The 20,075-nt window shown below is 41.3% G+C and overlaps 1 protein-coding gene across 5 annotated transcripts in view; it reads right to left on the minus strand.

The window, feature by feature from the left end:
* The window catches only part of MICU1 (mitochondrial calcium uptake 1), a 238,752-nt gene extending 224,652 nt beyond the window's left edge, over positions 1–14,100 (minus strand). For 4 of the 5 annotated variants that reach the window (XM_043987836.1, XM_043987835.1, XM_043987834.1 and 1 more), the window contains exon 1: positions 13,986–14,100. The gene's annotated coding sequence lies outside the window, so the exon portion shown is untranslated. Of the gene's footprint in view, positions 1–13,297; positions 13,356–13,985 lie in introns of those variants that run through there. The other variant, XM_043987832.1, reaches the window with a different exon arrangement.
* Positions 14,101–20,075: the final 5,975 nt, after the last annotated feature.

Consider the following 20,075-nt stretch of genomic DNA (forward strand, 5'->3'; position numbering starts at 1 on the left):
TAACACCACTGCTCTGTTTCTGACCTGGGCCCATTTTTCCTACATTGGAAGCCTGATAATTCCCCACTCCCAGGGGCTCATCACAGTGGTACCAGACTTAGTATGGATACCCAATCATCTTTGTCAACTGCTGCTACAGAACAAGCAAGCTTAAGAGATCCACCAACTTCCTCTTCTCCAGGAACAAGGGTCATAGGTATATCCTATCATAACTGGCTATATTTTCCATACAACAATAAATTCTTTAAAACATTTTGGAAAGGAACAACTAGCTACTGAATTTTACTCTTACATAATTCAACTGTGACTTAACTATTCTCAGCAAGAAAATGATCCAAGAAAATCCCAAAGGACTAATGATGAAGCAAGCATACTATCCACCTTCAAAGAAAGAACTGATATTGATGGAACATGGACTGAAACATGCCATTTTTTCACTTTCTTTCATTTTTTTCTTTTATTCAAGTTTTCTTTTCTTTTTTTTTTTAGTGAGACAATTGGGGTTAAGTGACTTGCCCAAGGTCACACAGCTAGTAAGTGTTAAGTGTCTGAGGCCGGATTTGAACTCAGGTACTCCTGAATCCAGGGCCGGTGCTCTATCCACTGAGCCACCTAGCTGCCCCCTCAAGTTTTCTTATACAAAATGACGGATATGGTAATGTTTTACATAACTGCACATGTATAACCCACATCTGATTGCTTACTGCCTCACGGAGGAGGGAAGGGAGGGAGGGAAGGAGGGACAAAATTTGGAACTCGAAACTATAAATAAAAATGTTTAATATTTAAATAATTCAACTGGACTTCAATATGAAAAGATAACAATTTTTTGTAAAGATATTCAGTTCTAATCCTGGAAATCTAGGACATTACAAACATGTCTTTTGCAGTCTACAAGATGTCACTAACAATATATACATATATTCAATACCCAGACTAACTGATGTGCTTTTATTCTGAAGGACAAGTAAAACTAAAAGTGTGCCTATTCTCAGAATGTCCTTCCCACAAACTAATGTTCAAAAACAGACCAAAAGTTTCATATTGCCACCTGGAGAAGTTATGTATTTTTTAAATTTGAAAAGAAAAAATTCCTGATAATTTCTCAAAGTCCAGGCACTATTGAGCTACCATAAAGAGCACTGGCTGTGGAGTCTGAAGGCCTGGGCCCAAGTGCCCTTACTGGCTCCTTATTAGCTATCACATCCTCTCTTTGGGTACTCATTGTTTCTCATTTGTAAAACGAGAGAAATTAAGCTTACATCATCTCTGAGGCTCCAACCAACTTTAAACCTGTCGTCTTATAAAAAATGTTAAAGTAAAGAAAAAAATAAGTATTTTTAACAGAGGAAAAAATAATCATGAAGCCAAAAACAAAGAAAAGAAGCCCTGACTTTTACATGTGGCGCATCCAAAATCACTTTGGATCAAAATGAAAAACACTATTAGTTTCCTTTGCAAAAACCCTATTTCTCCAAAGGTTGCAATAAGGCTTCACTTTTCTGAGTCTCAGTACAACCCACCGATGAACCTAAGATTAGCCAGCTACATATAGCTATACAAATGGCAGGGCCTACTCATCCAGTTTAAATAGGGAAAAAAGGATCAATCAAGCTGTTTCCTTCTGAGTAAGCAAAGCTAAATACTCCCTTACCTAGCAACATTCCATTTCTCCAACATCAAAACGGATTTTTCCCCCTCAGGAAAAGAAAGGCAGCTTCCCAGTACTGCTGTTTCAGAAAGCAAAGTAGCAATGCGATTTGGAAAAAAATGAACTGTAACTATCATTGCATAAATAGCTCAATTAAAAATCTGTGGAAATAGCGCATAATTTTTCATCTTAGAGAAGCTTTGCTAATAAAAGTTTATCTATCCCTTTTTTCTACAATATATAGAAGGAAGTGATTCAATCATAGAAAAGAGAAATGCCAAACTTAGAAGTGAGATACACCTACTCTCTAAGTACATGATATTTAGGGATGCCAGTATAAGAAATTGCTCAATAGCTTCAAATAATATCCATTCCCACATAGGAAAAAATTCTACCTTCAGGGCAAGGAAAAGCAGCATCAGAACCATCTCTATAGGGTAAAGGGGCCAACCTAGAACAATGGCTTTCAAGTTAATAGAAAAAGAAGACCAGTCAGGCAGAAATGAAAAATTCTGGTTTGGTAATCAATCCTTAAAGACAACCAGTTCCCATGCTACCTAAACTCCCCACTCTTGTGGTTTTCAAACTATATCATGATTCTGCCAAGTCTATTTTATGACATTTGCAGTAAGCCAAGTCCTTTATGAATAGAATTATTCAGTAGTTTTATTTCTTGTTGTACTACCCTAAACTTGTCCTTACGATGAAATTTTAAAACCTTCTGCAAGTTATAAAAGTTACCTTGAATTCTAATTCCATCTTCCACAGTGCCAAACACTCCAAATTGTCTATGTGGGTTTGTCTGCAAATTTTAGGGATACTCTATTTCATCTTATTCAGTCACTTTTCAGTCATGTCTGACACTTCATGACCCTACTTGGGCCTTTCTTGGCAAAGATACAGACAAGGTTTGCCATTTCCTTCTCCAGCTAATTTTCTAGGCGAAGAAACTGAGGCAAACAGGGTAAAGTGATTTGCTCGGGATCAAACAACTAGTAAGTATCTTAGGTCATATCTGAACTCAGGAAGACTCATCTTTCTGACTCCAGGTATGGTAATCTATCCACTGTGCCACCTAGCTGCCCCTACTCCATGTAACTGATCTTAAACACTTTGGGCCCAGCACTGAGAACTCCTGTTATATATATTTCCCAGACTGATGGTCCAATGATATAAAAACAGTCTCATTAGACATTCTCCAGTGAGTTGGACACCTATCTACTAACTTTGGTTTACATTTTATTTTCCCAGCAAATTGACATGAATTAGGCAAGACAGAATTTAAAACATTAACTCTCTCTTGCTCAAATAAAGAAAATGACAGGACAGTCCATCTAATCAATCATTTAATAATACAAGTATTTTAAATCACTAGATTACAATGGGAAATTTACAGATCAGTATAAGCTCCTTAAAGGCAGGAACAGTTTCATTTTTTCTTTGTATCGTGAACTTCTAGACACATAGTAGATGCTAATTGCCAGTTGCTAATTGATTGCAGGTCTGTTTAAGTTCAATTGTTTTTTGGTGAAGATTCTCAAATTCCTTTTTTTTTTTTTTTTGGTGAGGTAATTGGGGTTAAGTGACTTGCCCAGGGTCACACAGCTAGTAAGACTCAAGTGACTGAGGCCAAATTTGAACTCAGGTCTTCCTGATTCCAAGGCCAGTGCTCTATCCACTGCACCACCTAGCTGCCACCTCGAATTCTTTTTGCAGTGAAACAAATAAGCTAGTACAAAGTTAAATTTTTCTTTTCAAATATAATCAATGATTTGGATGACATAAAAAGGACTATTAAAACTAGACATTACCATTAACTACTGTTCTAAATTTTACATCTATTTTAAAACCATTTCATTTTAGTGAACAGTGACAGTTATACTGATTTGTTTTTTTGTTTTGTTTTGTTTTGTTTAGCAGGGCAATGGGCTTTAAGTGACTTGCCCAGGGTCACACAGCTATTAAGTGTCAAGTGTCTGAGGCCGGATTTGAACTCAGGTACTCCTGAATCCAAGGCCGGTGCTTACCCACTGCGCCACCTAGCTGCCCTGATTTGTTTTTAATACAGTCCTTAAAACTTGTTGATCACTACAGTAACATATTCTTTAAACATGCAATAATCAAAAGAACTAAGCACTCATTCAAATTCTCAGCTAAAGAATATGTAAGTACTGGAGCTAGCTCATAGGCCATCTAGGACACTGACACCTTGCCTGATCAGTTCCTGAAGAAATTGATGGACATCTCCCTTTAACATTTCCAGTAATTGAGATGTTCTGTCAAAAAACAACTAGTCATTACTAAAAAAATTAAAACACCAGAATATAATAATAAACTGTTCTTTTACAAAGTAAAACTAAAAATGTGCTTATTCTCAGAATGTCCTTCCCACAAACTAATGTTCAAAAACAGACCAAAAGTTTCATATTGCCACCTGGAGAAGTTATGTAATTTTTGAATTTGAAAAAAAAATACTTTCCTGATAATTTCTCAAAGTCCAGGCACTACTGAACTACCATAAAGAGCACTGGCTGTGGAGTCTGAAGGCCTGGGCCCAAGTACCCTGTACCGATTGGAATGACGCCACCTGCTGGACACTTACTGTAGAAGAGTTCCACCCATGAAGCGAAGGTCTTTGAGGGCAAGACCAGGAGTCTCTTCTTTGGCGTCAGGAAGTGACACGGGCCAGTGGGAGGAGGAAGGAAGAGACTGGCGCTTGGGCTCTCGCTCTTTCCTCTGGACTCTGGTGGAGAAGGGAGCTAGAAATGTGCTCTCCCTTTAATAGATAGGAATCTAGGCCTTTCTCTCTCTTTACCAAATTCTTATTCTCCTTAATAAATGCTTAAAAGTCTAACTCTTGCTAAAGCTTATAATTTATTGGCGACTACTCATTAGATATTTTAGACAGACTAGCTAGAATTTTAGCCCTGAACAACCCTTAACCGGCTCCTTATTAACTATCACATCCTCTCTTTGGGTACTCATTGTTTCTCATTTGTAAAATGAGAGAAATTAAGCTACATCATCTCTGAGGCTCCAACCAACTTTAAATCTGTCATCTTATTTTTTAAAATGTTAAAGAAAAATAAGTATTTTTAACAGAGGAAAAAAAATAATCATGAAGCCAAAACTGTTAAGAGCAAAACCATCAACTATGGTATTCCATGGGTCTGCAGTATAATTTTCAATGGCTTTGAATGAAATATTTAAGCATTTGAAAAATTTCATAATTGCCTTTTCTAATTAAGTCCTAATCATGTTAGGATGGTGACATAGAAGAATCAGGTTCTCGAAAGGAAAACATCACAAGCTACGCTATTAAAAAAGGTAACAAAAGGGGCAGCTAGGTGGCGCAGTGGATAGAGCACCAGCCCTGGAGTCAGGAGGACCTGAGTTCAAATCTGGCCTCAGACACTAAACACTTACTAGCTGTGTGACCCAGGGCAAGTCACTTAACCCCAACTGCCTTACCCCCCCCCCAAAAAAAAAGCTAACAAAAAAGCAATCCACAAGTCATAACCAACATGATACATTTCTCAGCCCTAATAAAAACCTTGTGAGTGGTCTATGTATGCGCTAAGGATATCCTTGATGAAAACACAAGAAAAAAACAGGTAGACTTTTATAGATCTTCTAAAACAGATTTTCACCGTTACAATATAACTGACTGTGAGGCAGTATATAATATCAAATTGTGTCTATTCTGTATTGATTTTCTTTAGAAAGCATTTGAATCAATGAAACAAACATCCAATTTTAAGGCTCTCCTCAAACAAGCTGTTTTCCATTCATGTTAAAAATTATATAGTAGTATGGCAGATACAAGCATGGAAATAACTCTATTTGTTGATCTGTTACATACTGATCAGTTACATACTCATAGATAAATCAATATCTTGGTTGAAGTAAGGTACAAAACGACAATTCACAGGAGGCATTCCATTAGTGTCATGGAAATGTTCTGTGCAGATTATTTTTAAAAAAAGGATTCCCTATTGAAGTTTAAAAAATGTTACTATTTACAGATGACACTGTAATATTTGTATCAAGTCTCTGAATACTAGAAACACTTCTTAATGAAATATATAACAAAAATAGATTTGCCTAATCATCTACAATGAAAAAACCAGAATAGATGAAAAATGCAAACTGTCTAGTGCAGACATGCAACTTTATGCGTGGTCTGTCAAATTAGTCTAAACACACACTTTGAATAGCTATTTTAGACAGACTGAACTGGACACAGAAATGAATAAAAGGGCTCAAACTGGATGAGTTAGTATTTAATACATATGTATGAACAAAAATAGAGGACAGCCAGTCCTGTGACAAAAATGAAGCCAATTGATGGAGAATAAAAGTGCTATACCAAAACTAAACTCATAATCCTTCCCCTCAAACTATAGAGTGTGAAACTTAGGGACCCTAGGCCCTAAGGAATCCTTAAACTTTAGACACTGAAACCAAAGATTCCAGGAATAAACAACAATTTCTGTTTCCCACCTCAGGAATGTGATGTTGCCAGGACAGATAGACCCCAGGATATTTAGAGACATTTCTATCTATGATGTAAACACTGATAAGCATATCAAAGTCTGCAAGGAACACAGATGATAAGTAAGTTCCACACTCCCACGTCAGCAAGATGTGTATATCACTTGACTCCAGAATGCCCCCTCCAATGTCCCCTCCTTGGTAGTTTTTGCAATTTCATTAACTCTTGGCATGTAGCCTTCTTTGTCTGTAACTGTATAAAAGGTGAACTCTTCTATTTAGTGAGATGGTCTCCATCATGACTCTCTCCTGGACACGTATTCCTCTCTCCTTTTTTACTTTTTTTTTTTTTTTTTTGGTGAGGCAATTGGGGTTAAGTGACTTGCCCAGGGTCACATAGCCAATAAGTGTGTTAAGTGTCTGAGGTCATATTTGAACTCAGGTCCTCCTGACTCCAGGGCCGGTGCTCTATCCACTGCGCCACCTAGCTGCCCCATATTCCTCTCTCCTAATAAATCTCTCTATTTTACAAGATTTGCTGTGAGCCTGCCAATTTTGGGGGTGAGCCAGACCCCCAAACCGGCTCCTGTGTTAAAACTCACCCTCCTCCCAGGCTTCCCTGGCCTCCTTCGCTGTTCCGTGAAGAAGACAGTCCATCTCTCAGTTCCAGGCATTTTCTCTGGCTTCCCTCTATGCCTGGAATGCTTTTCCTCCTCATCTAAGCCTGCTGGCTTCCTTCAAGTCCCAATTAAAATCCTATTTTCTAAAGGAAGCCTTTCCCTCTTAATTCTAGTGCCTTCCTTCTATTGATTTACAAGCTATAAACAAGCTATTTATCTCGTATGTAGCTTGTTTGTATGTCATCTCCTTCACTGAACTGTGAGCTCCTTGAGGGCAGGGACTGTCTTTTGCTTCTTTTTGTATCCTCAGGCTTAGCCCAGTGCCTGGCACATAGTAGGCACTTGATGTTTCTTAGGGCAGCTAGAGGGTGCAGTGGATAGAGTGTTTGGCTTGGAATCAGAAGACTCATCTTCCTGAGTTCAAATTCAACCTCAGACACTGATTAGCTGTGTGACCCTGGGCAAGTCACTTAACTCCATTTGCTTTGGTTTCCTCATACGTAAAATGAGCTGGAGAAGGAAATGGCAACCCACACCAGTATCTTTGCCAAGAAAACCCCAAATCAGATCACAAAGAGTAAGACATGGCTGAAAAACAGATGAGCAATAATATTTATTGATATTCATATAAATTAAACATTCCTTCATGTAAATTAAACCAGAAGATAAAAGAAAGTTGCAGCTAACCGGAAGGATTGTCCTTGAGGTAAAAAAGTTATTAGAATTGGTTTTATCATGTATTCAAAGGCAGAAAGAAACATCATTTTGTGGAATATTTGGTCATCCCTGATTTCAGTTCCCAAGACAAGTATTTGCAAGAAAGACAAATGTTCAAAGACAAATGAAGTTTAAATGCCAAAACTGGTTGCAGAAGATGAGGAGGAAGAGAATCCTCCAGGAACATCTTGGTTTAAGTACAGTCTCTGATACATACTGGTTGGGTGACCCTGGACAAGTCACTTAACCTCTCAGTGGCTAAGAGAATATAAAACTGCCTTAGTACAGGGAATTCCTTACGTGGGACTTCCCAATGAAATCACAAGTCCAGCACTCAGCCTTATGTCTGTCTACATAAGGAACAACTTTGAAAGCTACGTGTTGAAAACCAAGATGTGAATAATAGAGTTTCACAGTTTCATGAACAATCTTCTTTTTCTACTTTGTCTGTAGAAGTACTCATATGGGAAGAGGTGGGGTGGAGGAGGTAGTGAGGAGAAAGGGAACAAGCATTTATTGCCTTCTATGTGCAAAGCACTGTGCTAACTACTTTACAATTATTATCTCATTTGATCCTCAAAACAAGTCTGGGAGATAGGAGCTCTTATTACCCCCAATTTACAATTGGGGAAACTGAGGCAGACAGTAACCAAAGGACTTGCCCAGGCTTATACAACTAGTAAATTATTAAATCCAAAATTGAACTCAGAATTTCCTAATTCAAGGCGTACAGCTCGGTCTACAGCTCTAAAAATAAATTTTAATAATAAAAAATATGCATGTGTCTCTGTTTATAAGAAAGACCATGTCTGTTACTGTGCAGTAGCCAACTGGCCAGTGTGCCTGTCTCAAGTCTCTCCCTGCTCCAATCTATCCATCACTCAGCTAGTATAATGATCTTCCTAAAGTAATAGGTCTCACCATGTCATTCCAAGGATAGGAAATGGAAGTTTCCAATTGAAGAAATGCACGTTATCTTTAACCATATAAAAAACAGCTGCAAATGATTAACAAAAAGAGAAAGTCAAACACCCCTGAGGTTTTTACCTTATACTTATCAGATTGGCAAAAATGACAAAAAGGGAAAAAAGACAATTGTTGCAAGAGCTGCAAGACACTAACACACAATTGGTAGAGCAATTTGGAACTATAACTTAAAAGTCAGTAAATTGTGCATACCCATTGACACAGTGACACTACCCTAGGTATACGTGGCCCAAAGATGGATAAGAAGGAAATTAGCATTTATTAAGCACCTATTAAGTGCCAGGTACTGTGCTAAGCACTTCAAAAATATCTCATTCGATCCTCAAACCCTTGGAGATAGGTGTTATTATTACCACCCATTTTGCAGTTGAAAAAACTGAAGCAGACAAGGGTAAAGTGACTTGTCCTGAGTCACAGAGCTGTTCTTAATCAGGGATTTGGAGGAATGGAAGTGAAAAACCCCCAGACTTTTTCTGAGTGAAATAAATATGTGTGTGTGTGTGTGTGTGTGTGTGTGTATAATTAAAAATACAATAATGTTATGGGGTCCAGAAGTGGAAATGACAAAGCAGAAAACAGAGCAGATGGACTAGACCAAGTGTATACATCAAGAAAATAAGGTCTGGATTAAAACCAACACAATTTTGAGGGCACTGAGGGATTGATTCTCAAGGCACATCTATACAAAAGTTATGATAATAATCTACACACAGTTCAAGGTCATCCATGACAAAGGTATCAAAAGGGAACAGGTAGGCTTTCACAAATGGTATTTCATAGCAGGCATTTTTACAATCACACAGCTCAATAAAGTAATAAATATTTATGAAGTACCTACTATGTGTCAGGGACTGTGCCAAGGTCCCTGGGATACAAAGACAAAAATGAAAGAGCCCCTGGCCTCAGGAACTTCCATCCTACTGGTAGCTTAGTGGCTCAGTGGAGATCCTACCTCAGATACTTAACTGTGTGACTCTGGCCAAGGAACTTCACTTCTCAGCCTGTTTCCCCATTTGTAAGATGGGGACAAAAAGGGCACCTACTTCACAGGATATTGTGAGGATCAAATGATAATGTATATAAAATGCTCTGTAAACCTTAAAGTGTTCAATAAATTCTAGCTATTAGCATCCACAATGAGACAAACTATACCTAAAAACATAAACAAGGTAACTGGCCAGGGCACTAGCAACCATTAGGGTCAGGAAAAGCCTCACAAAGGACACACCAGCTGAGTCTTGAAGAGAACTAGACAGAGATGAGCAAGGAGTGAATCCCAGGCTTTGGGGGTAGCCAGTACCCAAGGCAGAGAGATGGGTGATAAGAGTACTGTGTGCAAGAAACACCAGCCAGTCTGACTTGATTTAGGAGTATAGTGAGGGCAGCTAGGTGTCGCAGTAGATAAAGCACTGGCCCTGGAATCAGGAGGACCTGAGTTCAAATTCGACCTCAGACACTTGACACTTACTAGCTGTGTGACCCTGGGCAAGTCATTTAACCCTCATCACCCCCCCCCCCCAATATTGGGGGGGGAAAGAGCACTTGTGGATTGTACATATATAACCTATATCAGATTGGTTGCTGTCTTGTGGAGGGGCGGGGAAAGAGAGGGAGGGAGAAAAATTTGGAACTCTAAATCTTATGAAAACGAATGTTGAAAACTACCTTTACTTGTAACTTGAAAAAATAAAAAAATGTTTTAGATTAAGGAATATAGGAATAGAAAGTAATATATGACAAGGCTGAACAAACAGGCTGGGTCAGTTTATGAGGGCCTTTAGTCAGAGCAGTGTGTATGATGATCCTAAGAGTAATACAGAGCCATTCCAGCTTATTGAGCAAGGGAGAAACATGCCTTAGGAAAATCACTTTAGCATCAGTGTGGAAGCATGTACTACAATAGGGAGACCTGACATCACTCCAATCTATTTTTTGGTTTTGTTTTTTTTTATTTTTTGCAGGGCAATGAGGGTTAAGTGACTTGCCCAGGGTCACACAGCTAGTGAGTGTCAAGTGTCTGAGGCTGGATTTGAACTCAGGTACTCCTGAATCCAGGGCCAGTACTTTACCACTGCGCCATCTAGCTGCCCCCTTTTGTTTTGTTTTGTTTTTTGTTTTTGTTTTTTGTTTTCACTCCAATCTATTGACCAAAACAAATAGCACTGGCCTATAAAGACAATGAACCTGTAGCCTTAGCATCACTATCACTGTCCTAAGAACCAATCAGCAACAGGCTAAATCGTCTTGTGAATAACTTCAGATCTGCCTAAAGTCTATTACCGAGCTGGAATTTGACAATGCAAATCAAAAAGTCAAGTGGTTCGACATCACCAGCACATGGGAAGCAAACTAGAAAATGTTATCCACCTTTGATATAAAATGAAGGCATGCCCACACCTGAAATACTATACAAAGCTCTGGGAAAGTGTGTCAAGAAAGAGTGCTTAACAAGAAGTGTAGACAAATCCAACTAAAACAATGGAGGGAATAGAAGGGATTTATATAGGGATCAAGAACCTCTTCAGTTATTCAGATATTTTGAAAAGTCATAGAACGTCAGAGATTTTTTAATCCAACTCCATATTTTACAGATGACACCAGAATACCAGAAAGGTGAAGAGACTTAAACAATGTCCCAAGGGCTAGTAACAAAAGAGGAGTCCAAACTAGACTGCTCTGCCTCTAACAAAGCCTGTACAAAGCTTGTAAAATGAACAACATAGGTTAAAGAAATATAGGCTTGTTCACATAATACCTGACTAAAGTCACGATTTGAAATTTGAAAAAGGTGGTTTTAGAATTAGTATACAACTTTATATGATATGTAGTATTTCCTCTTCTAACTCATTATATCAAGGGATTGTACAAATTGAAGTATAGTTGCAACAAAGGGTTGAACTAAATTTACATAAACAGATCCATAATGGATTAAGGGAAATTTTTAAATGTCCAACTGCTTTGTTCTCCCCCAAAATGTTTCATAATGCCCTGTTAAACACAGAATATAAAATTGGTCTGACCTAGTATGGTATGTCTCATGAGCCTGCCATGCTATTAACTGATTATTTATTCTTACAAAAGACCTAATTGGAATGTAAAACTGTTTAACCCAATGTTACTTCCGCATATCCTGACATTTTCTCTATAGTAATGAAATTCCATCCCTTCCACTGATGGATGGCAGAAAGAAGTGTTTGAACAAACTCCTCTGGAATTTCAATTCCTTCACAATTTAGCTTCAACTATCTTTCCAGGTTGATTACTCATTACTCCCCTTTATGTACTAAGTCTAGTTCCAGCCAAACCAGACACCCTGTTGTTTCCAGTATACAACATCTCATCTCCCACCTACATACCCTATGCACAAACTGTTTGTTTCTTACATCTGTTATACTTTCCCTGCTTCCCTATGACTCTTTGGAGTCCCTGGCTCCTATAAAAGCTCATTTCAAGGATCACCTCTTACAAGAGGCCTTTCCTGAGTCCCCCTGTGATTAGTGATATCCCCCTAAAGTCATCTGTATATCCCTTATGTTTATTTACCTGTGTACCAGTTGTTTCTCTCCAATAAAATGTTCATTTCCTTGAATGAGAGGCATGTATACAATAGAAAGAAGACTGGTTATTACAATCTTGGCTCTGCCAACTACAACCTGGATGATATTGGCAAGTCACTTCACCTCCTTGGGCCTCTGGATGACTTCAGAGGTACTTTCCACTTCTGAATCTATAAGACTGTAAACAAGAGAACAGATCCCCAAGAAGGCTCTCAGAGGATTATGGAGGACAGCTACCATGAAAGAGTGCTATCTTTTGTCCTTAAGTTGTCAACAAGCACTTATAAAGCAACTACTCTATGGCAAGCACCGTGCTAACTGTTGGGGATACAAACACAAACACACACACACGCACCCACCCACACACACACCCAGAGTCCCTGCTCTCAGGGGGTTTACAGTCTAACAAGGGAGACAATACTCATAAAACGATGTACACACCAGGCATGTACCAGTTAAACTGGAGATAATCATAGAGGGAAGGCAAGTAAGTGGTGGAGCGGATAAAGCTTACCAAACTTGAGGAAAATTAGTTCAAATGTGACCTGAGCCACTAACTAGCTGTATGACCCTAGGCAAGTCACTTAACTTCTGTTTGCCTCAGTTTCCTCATCTGTAAAATAGTTCTGATAATAGCACCTATCTCCCTGGGTTGTCGTGAAGATCAAATGAGATAATATCTGTAAAGTGCTTTGCGAACCTGAAAGTGCTATATATACACAAGTTAACTATTATTGGTAGTATTAAAGGAGTTAAGGAAAACCTTTTTGTAGAGGGTGGGGTTTTAGCTGGGACTTGAAGGAAGCAAGGGAAGCCAGGAGTTAGAAAGGAGAGAATTGCAGGAGCTTGCGGGGCAGCCAGTGCAAACGTCTGGGGAGGGGGCGGGGCGTAACAAGAACGGCTTAGGAGGCTGGGAAGGAAACACAAGTCATCCTCCACAGATGAGGAGAAGCAGAAGGACAGACAGTATTTTGTCCGATCACAGATCTAGAGCTGAAGAGCCCCCCTCGACTATCGCGTCCAAACCTTCATTTTACACGGGGGGAAACTAAGGCTTAGAGAGGTCAGATCACAGAAGTTAAGTACGGACCAAGGCAGAACGCGAAGCCGGGCTGAAGCTCCCGGCAGGAAGGACCCAGAGATGGGTGTCACCCGGTCTATCCCGCCGAAGAATGGGCAGCATCCCGACCAGCAGGGACGCGGGGCTTCTTGCTCGGCCTCATTAGACCACTAGACCATTAGACCTCACGGGCCCATAGCCCAAGCCTCACCTTCCAATCCGAGCCTTCTCCAGGAAGCTCACACCTCCAGCCTCCCGGCACCTGCCCCGGCCGGCCCGCCCCTCCCCCGCTCTCCGCCACCTCCTCTGGCTGGCTCCCTCCCAGCCCCAGCTCGCACCCCACTTTCTGCGGCCCCAGATGCAGGCGCTTCCCTCGCCCGTGCTCGTCCCCCCACTTCAGACCGAGAGCTCCCCGGGGCTCGGCGGGGCGCCTGGTGCGTAGTAGGTGCTTAGTAAGGGCCGGGGAGCCGAGCCCCGCCCCCTCCGTTCCATCCACCCACCCCACCCCCGACACTTCCTCCCAGCCCCGCGAGGGTCTCAGTGCCCCCTCCCTCTGAGAGCTGCCCGCCGGGGGAGAAGAAACACGGGACGGAGCCCACCCACCGGCCGCCCCGCTGAGGGGGCGCGACCGCCCAGCCGGGAGTAGCTCCGCCTCCGGGCCGCCCCTTTTCCGGGGGGAGGGGGGGGTTGGCGGCAGCGCCCACAGGCGGCGCGGCGGAGCAGGGCAGGGGGCGGATGAAGAGCCTTGGTCCCGGGCTGGGCCGGGCGAAGACGGCGGCGGTGACGGGCACGGAGCCCTCCCTCGATCTCTCTCTCCCCCTCTCGCTTCGTCGCCCACTTTTTCTCCCTCACGGCCGAAGGAGAGGACGCCGCCCGTCCCCTCCTGCTCCCGCACTCACCCGTCCTCCTGTCTCGACCGCTCCCGGCAGCCGCTCCTCAAGCAACCATAGAGCTGCGGTCGCCGCCGCTCCGGGACAGAGGAGCCCGGCCCGCGGCGGCTCACGCTCACGTGATGCTGCGGCCGCGAGGGCCGTCGGGATCGGGGTGGGACCCGCCAGAAGGCGGGAAAGCCTGAGCCTCCTGACTGCGGAACGCGAGAGTGTGCTTGCGGACCCCGCGGAGCCGAGGGCGGGGGGCCGGAAGCAGGCCCAGGGGCACACGGGTCGTCCTCCCCCTACCCCTAACCTCTTGACATTACTGCCTTATTATTCTAGCAAGTCTGTAGACATTGATTACGTGCCTACTGTGTGCCAGGCACGTGCTGGGGACGAAGAAAGACACGGCCTGCCCTTGGGGAGCTTACAGTCTAACAGGGTGAGGCACCATTCAAACAACTACGAACAAGCCACTATAGACAGGATGAATGGGAAATGCTTAAGAGACGGAAGGCCTCCTGCAGAAGGGGAGGGGGGGAGGGAACAGCCAGAGGAAAGGCTCAGAGTGGGCCTGGATAGAAGGAGGAATATCAATGATAGAGGCAGAGAAGCCATCTTGGAGCCAAACCTTCCCCGGGTTTGTGATACCGTTCTCTCCTGGTTCTCCTCCGCTTGGTCTGAGCCCCCTCTGTCTGCTTTGAATGGTCATCCTTGGTGTCTCCGTGGTCCACCTCCCCAGCATCCTCCAGGACCACTGTCCTAGGCCTTCTTTTCCTCCACACTTGCTTTTTTGGCCATCTCTTGAGCTCTTGTGAATGCAGCTGTCATCTTTAAATGCTGTTCAGTTGTTTTCAGTTGTATCTGACTCTTCATGATTCCTGTTGGGGTTTTCTTGGCAGAGATACTGAAGTGGTTTGCCATTTCCTTCTCCAGCTGATTTGACAGATGAGAAAACTGAGGCCAACAAGGTTAAGTGACTTGGCCAAGGTCACCGGGCTACTGTATCTAAGGCCAGATTTGAACTCAGGTGACTCCAAGCCTGGTGCTCTATCCACTGTGTCGCCTCCCTGCCCCAATCATCTTTATATAGATGATTCCCAAATCTACCATCCATCCTTCATCTTTTTCTAGAACTCTGGTTCTGCCTCTCTAGCTGCCTGCTAGCCATTTCTGCCTAAATGACCCATAGGCATCTCAAACTCAGCATATGAAAAACAGAATTTATTGCCTTTCTCCTAAACTCACCCCCTCATCCTCACTTCTCTGTTTCTTTTGAAGCCATCATTCTTTCCATTTAGAGGCACAACTCTTCTCCCTCATGCCCTATATGCATCAGTTGCCTAGTCTTATCAGTTCTACCTGTTTGGTATCTTTATCATCTGTCCCTTTCTCTACTCATCCACAACCACCTGAGTATACACTGTAGTTACTTAAAAAAAAAAAGTCTTTTCTTTTTGTTTTTAATTTTTCTCAATTACATGTTAAGATATTTTTTGAGTTCCAATTTTTTCTCCCACCCTTCCTTTCCCTCCCAAAGCAAGCAAGCAATTTGATATAGGTTATACATGTAATTACTTCTTGACTGGACTATTGTTAGAGCCTTTTTTTTTTTTGGTGGGGCAATGGGGGTTAAGTGACTTGCCCAGGGTCACACAGCTAGTAAGTGTCAAGTGTCTGAGGCTGGATTTGAACTCAGGCACTCCTGAATCCAGGGCCAGTGCTTTACCCACTGCACCACCTAGCTGCCCCTGTAAGAGCCTTTTAATTGATCTCCCATCATTGTCTCTCCCCTTTCCAATCCATTCTCTACCAAACTGATTGGCTACCAAATTGATTTTCCTAAAATGAACCATGTCACTCCTCTGCTCAAGAATGAATGGATGAATGAATAAATACATTTTTAAAAGCATTTATTAGAGCTTGCTATATACAAAGACCATGCTGACCCAGGAATACAAACATAAAAGAGTTCCAACCTTTCAGGGAGCTCACATTCTGGTAGAGGAAAAAACATATAAGGCAGTTTTCAGTTGTAAGAAAGATGGAAATATTCCATAGTCCTTAGGGTGCAGTGGCAAAGCAGGTAGTAATTAATGCATCTTCTTTAGTGTTATTTCTATTGATAAATCCATATCTATTTCTGGCTGAGCAATTTGACTGCCAAGGACTTCAGTGGTGAGAGCTTTTTTTTCTGGGTCTTCAGTAACTATGACTGGTGAGAAGGCTAGTGCTACAACCCCCACAGAGCCATTGTCAGGTCTTGTTTACACAAGGGTTGTTCCCATGGATGATGGCTACAGGAGCCGAGCTGTAAACAAGGGCACTGGTTTTAGGGATACTCCTTGTTCTTAAGGCTCTTGGGTTTACCAATTCATCCTTGACATTTGGTCAGTGGGTGGTGTTGGGGATGACTGACCCACTCAATGATGGCTTGGGGGGTTCACACTGGAAACACGACTAATGGTTGGGGGGGTGCGGTGCTACTATTTCCCAAGCCTCTCTGGTTTTCCAATGACTTTAGGATAAAATACAAAACTCCTCTGTTTTCATTTGAAAGCCCTTCATCATCAGGCTTTCTCAATCTTTACAGCCTGATCATATATTGCATCCTCTTATGCACCATTACCCTTCAGCCAAACTGGCCAACCTACTGTGCACTACATTCTGTCTTCCACCTCTGTGGCTTTCCCCCTCATACCCAACCTCCTCCTCTTTGCCTGGAATGCAATCTACTCACCTCAGCCTTTTGGAAACTTAGCTCTCTTCAAAGCACTGCTCAAATGCTGCCTCGTTTAGGAGGCCTCTCCTGGTCCCCCAAATTCTTAGTGCTCCAGTGGAATGTAAACTCCTTCACAGGAGGACTTGATCTTACTTTTCTAAACATTCCCTGTGACCAGCATAGTGCCTGCAACATAGCAGGTGCTTAATCAATGCTTTTATTTATTGACCAGGAGTTTATGATAAACAATTAAGAGCCATTAAAGGGTTTTTGTTTGTTTTGTTTTTGCGGGGCAGTGGGGGTTAAGTGACTTGCCCAAGGTCACACAGCTAGTAAGTGTCAAGTGTCTGAGGCCAGATTTGAACTCAGGTCTTCCTGAATCCAGGTCTGGTGCTTTTATCCACTGCGCCACCTAGCTGCCCCTACTACTAAGTCCTGCCCATCACAGTGTGGCACTATCTCTTTTGTTGTTCTCTCCACTGCAAACACCCTAACTCAGGTCATTATTATCTGACCCTTATACTTTTTAAATTAATTTATTAATTTGTTTTGTTTTGGGTTTTTTGGTTTTTTTGCAGGACAAGTGACTTAACACCCATTGCCCTGCAAAAAACCCAAAAAAACCCAAAAAACAAAACAAAACAAATTAATAAAAAAAATATAAGGGTCAGATAATAATGACCTGAGTTAGGGTGTTTGCAGTGGAGAGAACAACAAAAGAGATAGTGCCACACTGTGATGGGCAGGACTTAACAATTGATTGGGTGTTGGAAATAGAAGAAATGAAATAAAAATATGATTCTAGGAGTTTGTACTTGCTTAACTGGCAGAGGGCTGATTCCTGAACTTTTTAAAAAAACATTAAGCGTAGGTTTTGGGAGGAAGAAAAGGAGCTTAGTTGTTCATCCAGGTAGAGATATTCCATAAGCAGTTGAAAATGGTGGTACTGGAGCTCTGAGAGAATATCAAAGCAGACATATAGATATGGGAGACATGGCATAGAGGTGGTTTGAAAACAAGAGAGTTAATGAGTTCATTAAGAAACAGAATGTTGAGAAAAGAGCCCAGAACCTTGGTAATACATGCTTTGAAGGGTAAGGAAGATGATTAGCCAGCAAAGAGACAGAAGGAGCTCAGGTCACAAGAGAAGAAAGAAAGTGTAAAGAAGTAAAGAGGGAACCATAGTGTTAAACAGTACAGAAAAGTCACAGAAGATAGAAGAGAAAAAAGACCATTGGATTTAGCAATTGGGGGTTATTAATGGCCTTGGAGAGACCTGTGTGAATAAGGTGGTGGAAATAGAAACTAGATTGCAAAGAGTTGAGGAATAAATGGGTGATAAGGAAGTGAAGACATTTATTATTTCCAGAAGTTTAAAAGTGAAGAGGAAAGAAATAGAACAGTAGCTGACAAGGTATTTGCATGAAACAATAGGGACAACCTGATCATGTTTATTTGTATGCCAAGGGAAAGGAACCAGTAGAGAAGATATTGAAGAAACTCAGGGTTGACTAATAGAAGAAGGCCAAAGAGCATCATAATTAAAGGCGCTAGGAGGGAATAGATAGAGGTAAAGGCTTAGTCTTGGCAAGGAAGAACAATTTCTTCTTTTTTAATATTTAGAATTTTATTTTCCCAAATTACATGTAAAACATAAATTTTGACATCAATTTTTAAAAAAACTTTGTGCTCCAAATTCTCTCCTTCCCTCTCCCCCAAGAACTTAAGCAATTCAATATAAGCTATACATGACCAGTCATGCAAAACATTTCCACATTAGCCAGGTTGTGAAAGAAAATAGATGAATACAAAACTTCAGGTAAAGGAACTAATAAAAAAATTATGCTTCAATCTGTATTCAGATATCATCAGTTCTCTCTCTGTAGATGGATTGCATTTTTCATAAGACCTTCAGAGTTGTCTTGGATCATTGCATTGCTGAAAATAACCTAGTCATTCACAGCAGATCATCTCACACTATTGCTGTTATTTTGTATATAGTACATTTCACTTTGCATCAGCTCATGCAGGTCCTTTCATGTTTTTCTGGTAGCATCCTACTCATAATTTTTTTTATAATAAACTACATTTATATAGTACTTTAAAGAGAGATTTCCTTACAATAAACCCATGAGGTTGATTATTGCAACAACAGTAATAGATAACATTTTATAGTACCTTATACCTGACTGTGAGAATTGGAATGACACCCCTTGCTGGGAGGGACATTGTGAGTTCTGGTCTGAAAAGAAAGCATGTGACTTGGGCATCTGGAAGTGACCTTTCTGGGGTTTCAAAGGTCAGATTGGAGTCCGGAAGTTGTGTCTGTCGTCTGTGGGTCCTATCAATCAGTGCTACTAGCCAATTAGCTTGGAGCTGTGTGAGGATGGCCCTGTTTCCTGTTTCACAGGGGGCTTCTGGGAGAAGCCATGGAGAATTGAGGTCTTTTGGTTCTGGACTGGGGCTTGGTGGGAGGACAGAGGCTTGCTCTTAGATAGCTAAATGAAGTTTGCTTCCGCACTTCACTAACTTCTACACTTTAATAAATACTTAAAAGGCTAAACTCTTGCTAAAGCTCCTAATTTAAGGTGACTACTCATTAGGTTTTAGACATCACAGCTAGAATTTTAGACTTTACACTGACAAAGAATTTTCTTCACAATAACCCAGCAAAGTAAGTAACATATGTTTTGTCATCATCCTCAATCAATCTTCATCTTCATCATCAATCCTCATCAATCCATCTTCATCTTCCTCCAATCATCATTGATTCCTCAGTCATCAACATCATCATCTTACATCACTCTTGCCTCTGCTTCAAATTTTTTTTACAGTTACTATTTTGTTAACTGTTTCCCTCCATCCTATTCCCTCCCCATGATATTTACTCTATTTTCTATCTTCTTTTACCCTATCCCTCCTCAAAAGTGTTTTGCTTCTGACTGCCCCCTCCCCCACTCTGCCCTCCCATCTTTCACCCCTGCATCCTTATCCCCTTCCCCTCCTACTTTCCTGCAGGGTTAGATACATTACTCCACCCAACAATTTCCTTTTAAAAAGAGATCTCCAAAGCAGCTCAGTGCATCTTACTAAGAATAAAGGACATTCTTCACCCATGGCCTTTACAAAGTTTGTTTCAGTAAGCTTTTATTTAGTATGTATGTGCTCTACACTCAGGCTACAAAGACAAACATGAAACTGTCCTTGGGAGATTCAACTATTAAGTAGGTGTTGTTTTCTTAATTTAAAAAATATATTATTCAAAATGGAATAAAAAAGTATATTAAGCAACTACTTTGAAGAAATGTGAGGAATACTATCAGTAGAAACAAAAGCAGATTGGACTAGCTTTAAGTAAAATTATGAACTAGATACTTCTATCTACTCTACAACCC

The sequence above is a fragment of the Dromiciops gliroides genome, chromosome 2 (assembly GCF_019393635.1).
Source record: "Dromiciops gliroides isolate mDroGli1 chromosome 2, mDroGli1.pri, whole genome shotgun sequence".
Classification (NCBI taxonomy): Eukaryota; Metazoa; Chordata; class Mammalia; order Microbiotheria; family Microbiotheriidae; genus Dromiciops; species Dromiciops gliroides.